Here is a 12,051-nt window from a genome sequence, read left to right on the forward strand (position 1 = left end):
AAAGATTAATGTGTTTCCTTGAGAAGCTTATTAAAATCAGCTTTAGAAAACATGTCACTGTTGTAAGCTATAGATACAGATACAGAAAGTTAAACAAAAACAGGATGGATGCACGGATGTTGGTGCTGTTAAACATGATTTTTTTCCTACAGTTTATCAGAAATAAAAAATGTTGAATGTTAGCATAGGTCAATTATTTAACTGTAGAGGGTTAGCCTGTCTTTTGTCTCAACAGCAGCATGAAAGATGCGCTGTACTCTGTCTTGTGCTAACTGCTGGTAGAAATCAATGCTAGAAAGCAGCATGTTTGAGAAATGGGTGCACAAGGAGATATATGTACAGCTACTATTGTGTTACAGCTTTCAAGCTTGTTTTTTTTTTTTTTACCTTATTAAGGGTATTTAAGGGTATTTTAACTTCATACAAATCACTTATCTTTGCAGTAGAGACCAAAAATCAATCATTAAACCTGTGTGCAAACTGCAAACCCTGTTAAGCCAAAATGAACTCTTTTGGTTAAAATATCTTCTCTCCAAAGGAGAAACCAGCTGATCGTCCAGCTGGTTTGCAAAGACACAAAAAATAAAGCACAGACATCCACAAACATACAACAAGCTTGTTGCGAACAGCACGGCGTAATCCTGATTCCAAACAGGGTGATTAATAATGAAAGGGGTATTAGAAGTTCCAGGCTTCCACTCAGCAGATAAGGTGGGCATTTACTGAAAACAACAGCCAGCGAAATTCAATTGAGATTACATAACTCCCAAAATCAACAAGGGCTGTGGCCCCGAGATGTTTTGTTTTTCAGGCTGTGATGTAACAGGCTGGTGGCCACAGACCCCTCCAAAGACATTTTCTCTGATGATCTCTTGAGAGAGTTATTCTTGTCTGGTAACTCTGTCCAAGTTAATACGCAGCAGGCCTGAGCCTAAATGCTCCAGGTTCTGTGCAGCCGTAATCCTCAGGCACCTCATATCACACAGGACCAGACGCAGCAGGTCCGGGGTCAGCGCACGCTCCACAAACCTCCATCTCATTCATCCTCTCTGTCAGCTCTCAGAGCCAAAATATAAAGTGTCTCTTTTACAAAGTGGGATCTAAGCTTTCTTTAGAGGCTTGTTTAAATCCTGTGCTCTTTAAAGGCAGTACTACCTCACAGGGTTTCCGACCCAGCAGCTGCAGCCGGTCACAAATATTGGGTGATATTATTTTCCTGGGTCTTAACTTTTTTTCCCATTAAAAGTCTGTAAATTTTTCTGAGGTAAGTTTTAATTCTGCACATAGCGACTGCTGTGGGTTAAAGTTTGTAAGCGTTCAGGGAACCTCTATTGGCAAGGGGCCCCATGCCGTTGGGGCAAGCTGTCTTGCTTGATGGCAACCTGAACCTTAGTGTAAGGATGAATTTTTGCATTATTTATTGAGCAACTCCAAATGCAGTAAGAAGGTAATTAATTACATGTAAATTTCTGGCCCAGAGCCACTGGGCTTGGATTGAAGCTTAATTAACTTTGATCACAAGGTTAAAAAATATGTCACCTAGCACGGCCATCGGCCCTCCCGTTCCTGTGTTGGTAAGCTTTACTTCACTAGTAATTTGTAATATTTATTATAATTCCTAATAACATATTTTGGTTTATTGTCAAGGTGAAGAAGTGTAGGAGTTTGCACTCTGCTAAACCTTCTGCCACCCTTCCTCATCCTCCTTTTTTTCCAACCCTCCTTCACCTGCTTGTAATTTTTCACTTTATTAAACTGTCTGCTGGAGAGCGTGAGTATAATCATTTATATAGAGCATTTATTGTCCCCTGAAATATTCATAAGAGCTTTGTCGGCCATATTTATAGTCTGTAAAATAAAAGCAGGTTAACGGCTTCTCACCAGCTCGGTCAAAAGAAAGAAGGTAAAAGAAGGTAATACTCAACATGTTTGACTGCCAAAACATGTAAAACAGCTGAATATAAAAAAAAAAGAAAAATGTATTCAAAGCAGTTTTCAAGGTCTTTTTAAGAAAAATAGTTTCTGAAAACCTACACTGAACTTTGAGACCTTTGAGGGTTTTATCATAAATCATTTGTCTCTTTTGCAACAAATCTTCCAACATACAGATTCTCTCTAAGCAGCTGTACAGTTTCAAGCTGCCTCGCTTTCTGAACCCCCTCTCAGTCAAACCCCATGGTTTTGGATTTACATCTAATGTCGACTTTCATTGCCAGTGCACGATTTAATGTGTCCTTGATTTGGACAGGTAGAAAAAAAGCCGTGGTGAGGAGGTCGGGGGGGGATAGTCCACCTGAGCTTCAGGATTCCTGCCTGAAACCTGCTAAAAATGTACTGAATCTTAATTGGAACTAAATCCTGTGGCTGCCTTAGAATAATGTTAGTAAGGTCAGTCTTTACAAGAATGTCATTATCTTACTGCAAATAAAAAATGAAGTTTGTGAGATATTCATGTCAGAACTGATAGTTTTTAACTAATTAGCCTTGACATCAGTACACATCATTAATTTCTTCCTAACAAGGGGAAATATGTGTAACTGCTGGGTGAGTGTATAAGAGCTGATCCAGGTGGCAAAACTGTTGGTAAATACAACCAAACTCTTCAGTCCCTGTCACCTCTTATGTGCTTTTTAGTGTTTTGGTTTTGTACCATGCAGTCTTGCTGTTCTGGTTGCTTATCACCGCTCTATGCAACAAGTGTGTTCAGCAAACAGCTGCAAAAGTCCAATCTGGTCGTAAACAGTGTGAAATATGGAGCAGCTAAAGAAAAATATTTCCTTCAAGAGTTACTGTAGCCAAAACAGAGATTGTAGGGCAGCGAATGCTCGACTTTGATTTAGTCATCGAACTGGAACAAATCTCCAAACAACTACACACTACATAAAATGTAAATAAAAACAGAATGATTTGAAAATCACATAAACCCATAATTTATTCACAATGTTACATAGAAAACATATCAAAGGTTTTGAAGTTTTAAAAACCTCTGATGGTATGGGGGTGATTAGTGCCGGTGGATTTGGCAGCTTGCAGGTTTGGACAGGCACCACCAGTGCAGAAAAATCCAACAGAGATTCTTGTCCAGGTCTTTTTTGACAAAGGCCGAACATTTTTCAGTAAAACAATGCTAAACTGCATCAGCTGCAAAGCCGAGTCCAGTCCATCTGCAGTTCAGATCTTTCACCAAATGAAAACATTTGGTCCATCGTGAAACTAAAAATACGACAAAGAAGACACGGGACACACATTCCTTTCCCACAAGTCCAACAGCTGGCCTGCTCAGTTTGCAGATGTTCACAGGCTGTTGTTAAAAGAAAAGGAGATGCATGCAAACATTCGATAGTTCAGTTTTCTATGTCCTGTTGAATTGACATAATCTGCAAAACACTGTTTTTTACTTACAGAACATTCCAAATGTTTTGAAATTGGTGTAACTGTGCAAAAGTACCCAAAGATAATTGCAGGTTTAATGGCACCTTAAAAATAGACTTTATTGTAATGAAATTTGGTACTTATAACCCATGCATGTTTTCAGACTCTCCAAATTTCCACTATGACTTATTTGGAGGCATTATTGTAATATATCTGCTCATGTTTGCAACATTATAAAATCACCTCTCTTGTAAGACAAAACAGGGGCATTGTGCCCAGAACTACAATCTCATTCTGGCATTTGGTAGTGTGATTCTTAGGAATGCTTGGCGTTGGTGTTAGTTACATTATAAAACAAGGAAGCCACTGTGAAGAATGCAGCACTCTGCTGTGCCCACAGCTCATTCTGAGGAGTATACAGCAAAAAGTAACAGCCGAGTCCATCAATACAACATCTGCTCTCTAATCTGTAAAGGCCCCCTGCACTTGGAAAAGCCCCCATTAACACACTTCTCACTTGCTCCTAATGGATATAAACTCAAACATACATTATGCGCACATGTAGGCTGCATTCAAGTGCACTTTAACACAACTACAGTATCTTTAGCTTTGGGCATTAAAGTGGAAAAACATCCCAATGTGAATCCCATCACTTTACCGGATTGAAGGATTAATAAACTGAGATAAAAAGGTAGATTTATGATGGAGAAACCTGCTTATCCAGAAATGTAAAGGCTTTGCTAGCTTAAAGTGCTGTCTTGCATAGGTACTTTTGGTTGCTCCCTTATTTCCCAAGGAGTCCCGGCAGATGGATCCACATGTTTGAATTGGCAAAAGTTTATGGGGCGCCGTATGAAAACTGAAACATGCTGAAATTAACGGCAACATTTTTCTACATTTACCTCAAAACCTTACAAAAACATGTTTTTTCAAGTCATTTTTTACAATATTTACTAAAATATTTGTAACTTTTTATATTTAAAACACAATTTTAGATGTGAAATATTAAATCTAAATGTTAAATCTAAATATTACATTTAAATCTAAATGTTACAGGAAACTAAAAAATCTCCTGACCGTCACTTCTCACCGCCATGAGCTGCTTCACTTGTTACCTACCAGCATGTCCAGCAATTTAGCTGAAAACATTGGAAGAGTCGTTTTGTCGGCCATCCAAAGGTTCAGCAGTTGTGCGCCCTCAGCAGCTGCAGTCTCTACTTCACAATCACCGCAGCACATGTCCAGCTAAATCCATTTAACATTTAACATTTAGATTTACATATAAAAAACCTTACATGTTTTTGTAAGGCTTTGAGCTAAATGTGGAAAAAATGTGCCGTTCATTTCAGCATATTTCAGTTCACAAACGCCGCCTCATAAACGTTTTACACTAGATGTCCTCCCATTTTCCGAGCTTGGGACCAGCACTGGTAGCACTCTACCTTGTGACCACCAGTTTGTGAGGCTGGGATTGTGACTCCTCCTGGTCTCAAACCATTCTTGTGTAAAGCATGTAAATCTATTAACCACTAACCACTTAGCCGCCTAAAGTACCTCCATGTACTGAAGCCAAAGTAATTAAAGCAAAATCCTTATTAATGAAACTTTTGTTCAAAAACAGCTGTAGTTTAATGCATGAAAATATTTCTTATAAAACATAAATAAATCGAGCACGTTTTCCATCTGCTTTAACCTGTAAGGTAATGATTCCTCAGATCTACAGTTGCAGAAGAGTTACATAATCTCTTCTTACACAATAAAAACAAGAACAATTCCTCTGACCTTGTCTGTTTCAGCCCTCAGTGAATACAGGGAATAATGCATCAGTGCTCCTACAGTACATGATATTGTTTAACATTCCAGATTTCCAGACAGTGGTTCTGAGTTTCCAAGAAGCACTAACCTGCGAAACCACTCGGGCACGCAATTTCTTTTCTGAAAACAAATACGGCCTAAAACGTATTTAGGACCATCGATCAGTATCTTGGATCACTAGATTTTCAATACTGGCATTTTGGGATTTATACTAGGAATATATAATAAATAGATTAAAAAAGAAGAATTTGATATAGCTGCATAATGAAAATAAATACAATAAAGTAAAAAAATATATAAAAAATGTTAAAATCATCAATGCATAAACAGAATGCCAAATATTAGAAGTAAACAGCACAATAAAGTGTCTCAGTGTCGGTCAAGTGTTTTGAGAGTGAAGGGTTAAACTAAGGCTTGACTTTATCCATTTCCTTTTGTGACCTGAGGGAGGCAAAGTTGTTCTTCTCTGCACTGATACATAAAGACAAATGAATGGATGGCCCAAAGGTCTACGGCCCCCATATGGCCCCCCTAGAATGTGTATGTAGGTCAGACATAAATCCGCACAGCCATGCACCAGATTTAGCAGGTTCCTGTTGCTGTTTGCATCAACAGAGGATGATCAGTTATTGTGTGAAGCTTGTTAGAAAGCAGACCCTCTGAGAGGCTTTAGTACAAAGTCCTCTGAGAGTCAGACATATGCTCCTTGCAGAGGAAGAGGAAATCATGCTCCTCTCCATTGTTCAAGCGTGGGGGGAGAGGGTTACGGCTCCTCAGTAATTGGTTGTGCATACTTTATTACTGCAAACTTTCTGTGGGAGCTACATTAATGCAGAGCAACTGCCATGTCTAATTATTTTTTGATTGTGAGCAATCCGTATAAACACAAAGCTTTATTATTCAGACTGTACAGTAATTAAAGGGAGGAGGGGACAAAGTTTAGAACAGATATTGGCAAGAAAAGACCTCTAGCTAGGCATAATGAGTCTGCTCAAATCAGCGATGATGACATTTCACAAAATTATCTTTAAAATAGGGCCATAAATGCTTTTTCCACTATAACTGGAAAGGTCACATAACTATCCTTATTTATTATTATGTAACAATGAGGTGTTTATTTATCTAAAAACTAAAAAGGCCCAAACAAAAGCATGCACTGGCAACCTTGCCTGTGGCATTGATTCTTAGTTGTGAGTTTTAAATTAGCTGCATGAGTTCAAATGTGACACCACCAAACCACTTTCTCTTTTTTTTAACAAGAGAAAATAAGAAGTTGCTGTTTTGTTTCATATGCAGCTTTTCAGTCTTCCCAGTCACAGTAGTCCTGAGCATTTGAACTGGAGGCACTTCACATCTCATCTAAGAGGCTTGTTCGGCTTTAAAACCGAATGGAGTCCCAGGTATTTAACCCAGTAGTGGGGTTGACCAGTTGGAGGTGGAGCCCTAAGATCCCTTCCAAGCTGTTTCCCTCACACTCACATCTACCCATGTGACCTTAATTACCCACAAGATGGTGGAGTGGGGCATACCTTCACTCATGGAGGCCCATAACAGCTCACATGATGACAGGGCGGGTCAACAAATACCTTTTCAGTTGCCTTCTCCTTCATTGGGCCTTTTTTGTGTCACATTTCTCTGAGATCATAAATTACTATGCTGACTATGAAACAAAAGAAGATAAGAAGAGCAGATTTGAAAGCAAATAATATTTGTATAAATGGCTAAAAACTTCACATTTGAACAGATATACATATTTCTGCTAAAATTAAATGTACTAGACACATACATAAAACCTGATTAAGCAAAATCAGTTGGTGAAAGGAGATGGTGAAATTTGGAACATAATTAGACACAACAGGCCGATTAAGAATAGCACAGTCATGAAACAATCAGTCATCAGCAAGGAGAGAATTTCCTCTGGAAAGCACATTTAGATATCGGTCAGTGTACAGCGTCATTGCTGAGAATAATTTCAGCAGAGTGATACATTTTCCAGTCTGTTGCATTAGATCAAAAATCCCCACAGTTATTGTGTGAAGCCAGGTCAGAGCTCCTGTTTTATCTTTTACCCAACATGACAGTGTGGTCACCACTCCCACTCTGCTAATATGTTAAAACACGAGTCCCTTTGGAAGCCATTCAAGGATTTTGTTCTTTGGCAGCCCAGTCCACTATTGTCCACCTACTCAAAACATCTGGGTTATAAAAATACACTTTTTGTATCATGGTAGTTTTGTTCTGACCATATGCTCTATTCAAGGACATTTGTTCAGAGTTACAATCAAAGCCGTCTTGCCACAAAAACTATATTAAATGGTAAAAAGGTCCATCATAACGCTCTCAAGGCCAACGGAGCTTCTTAAGGTTTTGTTTTGTGTGAACCATCAACTGAAAAGTTGAAAGAAAAACTGCTAAACAGCAGAAGCTGGTGGGTTTTTTTGGGTTTTTGAAAAAGCACTTAAAGAAGCTGTTGTAGCTACAAACACTGCAAGAATAATAGTCGAGGGCAACACAACCTACAAAAATGATCTGGTTGCCCTGACACTGTGTGTGTGTGTGTGTGTGTGTGTGTGTGTGTGTGTGTGTGTGTGTGTGTGTGTGTGTGTGTGTGAGCATCAAGAAAACCTGCAATGGGTGTTGTGACATTTCAAGATGGGGAGGGGCGGTTTTGTTTGTTTACAGTGTGCATCATCAGCCAGTCATCCCTGTTTCTTTGCTCTTGGGCATACAAGCCTTATAGCTTAGCACCTACAGTAGCAGGTAGAGGTGAGCTAACTTTATCACAAGTTTAAATGCATCTCTGACTACAGGAGTGATCCTTCCTGCACAAGATGTCCCTGTGACTCAAACCTCAATTATACTGCATGGCCTGGCAATAGAAGAAAAACCCAGTAACTCATCAAGCAGATGCTAAAATAAACCACTTTACATGAAAGAGGTCACGTTCTGAAAATAGAGCACCTATCGTCACGACGATCTTTACATCACAGAGGGTGTTGTAAACTGAGGTCAAAGACAGTCAACAGTGTCAGTCAGTGCAGAATAAAAGCAGACAAAAGGTCACCTCCAGGAACCCAAACATAATATGTATATATATGCTAAAGACAAATCTGTTTACAAACATGATGATCTTCACACTGGGTCAAAAATATAATATTATAATAACAAAACAACTGCTGTAAGAACATCTGTCACATTATTTTGTGCCAATCTCCTGTCAAAAGTATTATTTCTATGATTGCACAACCTCTACATGAAAAACAATCCAATCATGTGTGTAAAAGAAAAACAGAAAACAAATGACAAACAGGGTAGATGCTGCAAAAATTAACTAAATTAAATGAATAATAATATGAAAAAAGCCACACATCTGCTACTTTTAGAGTCTGAGAGCTATCCAGCTCTCAGCTGTTCTCCAAAGCAAACAGAAAGAGAGAAAAGGTTTCCAGAATAATCACATAAAACTCTGCTGACATTTTTAACCAATATTAATGATGTTATATTTCATTATTGCATTACAGCCCAGTGCTCGCCAGCTCTACTGCTTTGGGCCTTGCTGAACACAGCTAGCATATATATCTATATGTATATCCATGTGTGAGATTTATAGGTTTTGGAGTCCTTGTTCAAAAAAGAAAATGACGTTTGCTTTGTTTTTTTTAATTAATAAAATAATTTGATTAACATTAAATTGATCATAAAATGTTGTAACTCAGCAACAGAAATTAAGAATAAAAGGGTAATTAATCATTGAACAACTGCTTTTTCAATCATGTTAGCACAGCTGAAATTGTTTTGCTTAAAGACGTAAGAAATCTGGTTAAATCTGTAGACATGAGCTAAATATCTGCCTCAGCAATCACTCGCTAAAATGCCAAAGATCTGTAAAGCCCCGAGTGCTACAAATGTACAAAGTTTGAAGAACAAAGTTATTTTTTCAAATAAAAGTCTTTTTATCTTCACTGTGTCACAGCTGTCTATCCATTATGAATCCTTTCAAAGGAGAGAAGAAAAAAGAACAGAAGTATTTTTTGGCCCAAACCTTTGAGCTTTAAATTTATTGCAACTTGTGGCTGGAGTGTTTCTCTGTGATATATCGCTCGCTCGCTCTCATCTGCTGCTTTATGTATCTTCTACAAACACAGAAAACGGTTACTTGTGACATAAAGTCAGTGTAATAATACTGTCATCTAGAAAAATTAGCAATGCAGAGAGCTGGCTGCATGACAAAAAGAAAAAAGAAAAAAAATCCAAAAATAATCAAATATCCAATATCTAATCTGGTAATTGGCCACACCAGTATCAGTGAAGCCACAGTTCTCAGCTTGGAGTTACATTAAGATAAGAGGAGAGGCTTTGATAACAAAGAAGAGGGAAAACCCAACTGCATACAAGTGTTACATACAAAACAGGTGATATCAGCATCTTAAACTTGATGATGCTCTTTTAGCCGTGTCATAATGTCAGGAAATTTGAATTCAAATTCAAAAACAATTTAAGGGTTTGTTTACAGAAAACTCGGGAGTCACAGACTCTGAACTGCTGAGTAAACAGGTAACTGGATCCTTTACAGGAGCGTCACAGGGACTTCTGCCAAAGAGGGGAGGACACGTTAGAGCTGGCTGAGGTAATTGTTTCTGTCACGGTTTGAAGTTGTTTAGAGATTTGGTTTGATTGCTTACTTGTTTCTCTTCTCTATAGCAGGCTGCAGGGAGGGAGCCAGAGGAACAGAGGTGAGCAATGGAAACTGGACAGATAGGCTGATGTCAGCCAGTTTAAGGATACAGGTCATTAGGATTTGCAGGAATCAACTGGAATTTTTCAACAGGCAGGAATTTCCAGCCATAACATCAAATGTTATGAGAGCACACAAGAGAACAGAATTAGAAAATTCTTAAGGCAACGGCTCAGAGAAAATATGAGCAGTCTGATTACAACAGCTGAGGGGGCAACGGTCTGGTGTAGTTTGGAGGCTCAAGCCATCCTGAAGGAATGAGCGAGAGAAAGGAAGACAAAGATCCTCCTCTCGAGGACAAAGAGAACTTTTTGTGTAATGACGGACATTGTCAGGTGTAATGTACTGTACATCTATTTCTGCAAATAAGTATATCTAGACATGTAAAACAGCTTGTTTTGCACAGCTAGATATGCTTTACATATGCAATTTTAATTCTGTTCATTTCCTGGATGTCTGCAAAAACAATTTATTTCATTTTTTCTTTTGCGGCGTCAGGCTCTTAATACCTGCTGTGAAGCAGTCAGAACAAATTATGGCTGGTTTGACAGGATTAACATCATTTGCTCTCGTACACTGTAATGTTTCAATGTTTTCATTGTCGTGGGAAAGGTTTACCCAACATAACCCCCACACCCACCCAAGTCTCTGTGTTTTCCATTTAGGCTTACACATAACAGCATCAGTCCCCCATACGCAGGCTCAAACAGAAGGAGAGTTTCACTAAATGAATAAAAGTGGTGGCACATTACCCCTACAGGAGCCCCTACTCAACCCATACCACGAAGCTCCCGGTGCACGTTTTCTGTGCTGATGGTCTTTTTCTTCATCGTTATGTCCTGGCTTGGCTTGAGTTATGTTGCCCTATAACTTTGTGTGTCAACTGGTTGAGTTGATGTGGTTCTTAGACACTTCCAGTTTAAAATAATAGCAGTTACAGTTGATTATAGAATGTCCAGGGAACAAATTGCACTTGTTGCATTTATTATATATATTTATATACTTGTGCTAACTAGGCCAATTCAAAGATATTGAATTTGACCCAGTACAGCACAGTTTATCTCATTTAGATTGGGACTAGCAAAAATGGATCGCAGGTGAATGTTGTAATCCTTTTGTAAATTGGAAGCAGAGTTGGGTGGATAATATGAGCGCATTGTGCAACACAGTCATGTGTTCTGGCGAGCTGAGCGTCCTACAAAAACACGAGAGACGAGACTACAACCTGCCTTCCTCCCCTCGCCTCCAACCAGATGACCGCCCCTCCCTGAGCCTGGTTCTACTGGAGGTCACTTCCAGTTCAAGGGGATTTCTTCCTTCCCACTGTTGCCAAGCGCTTGTTCATGGGGGTGTTTTGATTGTCGGTGTTTTCTCTGTATGATTGTAGGGTCTTTACCTTACAATATGAATCGCCTGCTGGAGGCAACTGTTCTTATGATTTGGAGCTATATAAATAAAGCTGAATTGAACTGAGTCCCAAATTTGTGCATGTCATTAATGTGTCTGCATTTATTTTAGACATGCGTCATGTCGAAAGTAAAGCAAGTCCAGACTAGTAAGATTATTATCACAACCTTTAGGAAAAAGTGATGAGGGTGATGCAGGATTAGTTGACTGAGAAAGGGACTTGGTAGAAGACGTGGTAAAAGATTGCCACACTCAGCACTGCATTTGACATGTGAGGAAACTTAAATCACTCTCTGAAAGCTTGCTCCTTTCTTATTGCCCTCCTCAGAGCATTGGTAGCCCTGTGAAAAATCTCTAAGCCTCTAAAGCAGATTGAGTTAACGATTAACTAATAGTGAGGCAGCTACATGTAGTTAGGTGAGCAGAAGGGCCACATATTAACAGAGCTTAATATGTTTGCACTTCTCTTTTATTTTGCAGTCTGCTTTTGTTCATGAACAATGACAGGCATATGTTACATAATTCACATCTATTGTTTTCACTATCCACAACTTTCAATCCGTTTAAACACATGGCTCATGAGTCGTGACTCAAAATCTATATATATTTAGATGGACGGGGAGGATGTGAAGCAACTCAAAAAAGACACCCTTTTATTATATTGTAAAGGTTTCCTAGCCCTCTATCGCAGCAAGAGCTGTCAAACTGTAGGAAATGGAGAG

General features: G+C 38.9%; 1 long non-coding RNA gene across 1 annotated transcript in view; it reads left to right on the top strand.

The window, feature by feature from the left end:
• Nucleotides 1-11,395, top strand: part of LOC102301300 — a 31,233-nt gene extending 19,838 nt beyond the window's left edge. The window contains exons 3-4 of the long non-coding RNA XR_315688.2: nucleotides 9,761-9,814; nucleotides 9,889-11,395. This is a non-coding gene — a long non-coding RNA (uncharacterized LOC102301300). The remainder of the gene's footprint in view (nucleotides 1-9,760; nucleotides 9,815-9,888) is intronic.
• Nucleotides 11,396-12,051: the final 656 nt, after the last annotated feature.

Source organism: Haplochromis burtoni, unplaced genomic scaffold, assembly GCF_018398535.1.
Source record: "Haplochromis burtoni strain Fernald_Lab_line unplaced genomic scaffold, NCSU_Asbu1 Contig_5, whole genome shotgun sequence".
NCBI lineage: Eukaryota > Metazoa > Chordata > Actinopteri > Cichliformes > Cichlidae > Haplochromis > Haplochromis burtoni.